At 44.4% G+C, this 1,929-nt stretch overlaps 1 non-coding gene across 1 annotated transcript; it reads right to left on the bottom strand.

Annotated features, from left to right (window-relative positions):
• Positions 1-1,416: 1,416 nt before the first annotated feature.
• On the bottom strand, positions 1,417-1,520 carry LOC115836033. The gene has a single exon (XR_004031035.1). It is a non-coding gene; the product is annotated as a U6 spliceosomal RNA (small nuclear RNA).
• Between the last annotated feature and the right edge of the window lie 409 nt (positions 1,521-1,929).

Below are 1,929 nucleotides of genomic sequence, written 5' to 3'. Positions count from 1 at the left end.
AAAAAGAAAAGAAAAACCTCCATTGCCCTGGTTTTGGGCAGTTTCATAAGAACAGAAGACATATTGCAAGCAACAGGAAAATTCTAAAATATGGAAAATCAGAAATCACTGCAAATGGACCCCACTGTGAAGCATACCCCAGCAAGTGCCAGGGAAAATTGTGGCAGTGTTTGAATGCAGGTCGAGGTAGCTCCTCTGAAGAAAAGGCATGTGGAGCCAAAAATATCTGGGTTTGCTTCTTTCTACCTCTGCCACTAGCTAGCCGAGTATCCTTGGGCAACTTTAGTTTCCCTAGCCATAAGATAGACATGGTCACAGAGGCATGAAATGAGATTGTGTGTGCTGAACACCTGCCAAATGCCTGAATACTAGGTCTTCAGCAAATATTAGCTTTCCTCCAACCTCCAGAAGAACTTTGCTGCATCTGAGGCACCTAACAGTTTATTCCTGGTAAACTTCTAGTTATTTCTCGATGTTTGTGGGGGAAATTATAATCCTATTTTGTACACTGGTGATAAAAGGTGAAAAAGAGCATGGTTTGCTGTCCTGCCAGGCTGCTCAGAGCATGTCAGTGTTTTGCAGGGTTAATTAAAGGCTGATGTGAAAATAGGTCTCCACTACATTTGAGTTCAGGCAATGAATGTGGATTCAGACAAGAGTGCTGAGGATTAAGAAATCCTGGTAGGCCAGATGTGGTGGCTCATGCCTATAATCCCACACTTTGGGAAGCCGAGGTTGGTGGATCGCTTGAGCCCAGGAGTTCAAGACCAGCCTGGGTAACATAGGGAAACCACCACCGTCCCCATCTCTACAAAAATTTTTTAAAAAAATTAGCCAGGTGTGCTAGGGTGCACCTGTATTCCCAGCTACTCAGGAGGCTGAGGTGGGAGGATTGATTGAGTCTTCAGTGAGCTATTATTGTGCCACTGCACTCCAGCCTGGGTAACAGAGCAAGGCCCTGTGTCAAAAATAAAAATAAATAAATAATAAAAGAAATCCTGGCCAGGCACAGTGGCTCATGCCTGTAATCCCAGCACTTTGGGAGGCAGATGTGGGCAGACCACCTGAGGTCAGGAGTTCGAGACCAGCCTGGCCAACATGGTGAAACCCTGTCTCTACTAAAAATACAAAAATTAGCCAGGTGTGGTGGTGCATGCCTATAGTCCCAACTATTTGGGAGTCTGAGGCAGGAGAATCGCTTGAATTTGGGAGGCAGAGGCTGCAGTGAGCTGAGATCACACCACTGTACTCCAGCCTGGGCAACACAGGGAAACTCCGTCTCAAAAATAAAAAAGAAATCCTGATAATCATGGTTATATTATCTCCTGGAAACCTGTATCACTAGGTGACTCATTAAAAGAACAAATTTAATAATGGGGAACACTGATACAAGAACATTGGATTCTCATTATTATTTTAAATATGGAACGTTTCACACATGTGCGTGTCAGCCTGGGCAGGGTCAGTGCTAATCTCCGTATTGTTCCAATTTTTAATATACATGCTGTCGAAGTGAGCATGGATTATTGCTTTTAATAGACTATTTTCTTTATCTTTTTATTTTTTTCTGAGGCAGAGTTTCACTCTGTCACCCAGGCTGGCATGCAGTGGCATGATCTTGGCTTGCTGCAACCTCTGCCTCCCGGGCTCAAGTGATCTTCCAGCCTCACCCTCCTGAGTAGCTGGGACTACAGGCACAAGACACCATGCTTGGCTAATTTTTGTATTTTTTTTGGTAGAGACAGAGTTTTGCCATGTTACCCAGGCTGGTCTCTAACTCCTGAGCTCAAAGCAAATCTGCCTGCCTTGTCCTCTCAAAGTGCTGGGATTACAGGTGTGAGCTACCATTAATAGACTATTGTCTAGAGCAGTTCTAGGTTCATAGCAATATTAAATTGAAAGTACAGAGATGGCCAGGCGCGGTGTCTC

Source organism: Nomascus leucogenys, chromosome 1a (genome assembly GCF_006542625.1).
Source record: "Nomascus leucogenys isolate Asia chromosome 1a, Asia_NLE_v1, whole genome shotgun sequence".
Classification (NCBI taxonomy): domain Eukaryota; kingdom Metazoa; phylum Chordata; class Mammalia; order Primates; family Hylobatidae; genus Nomascus; species Nomascus leucogenys.
Note: the sequence above shows the minus strand (reverse complement) of the source record. Positions and strands in the feature narration are given on the sequence as shown.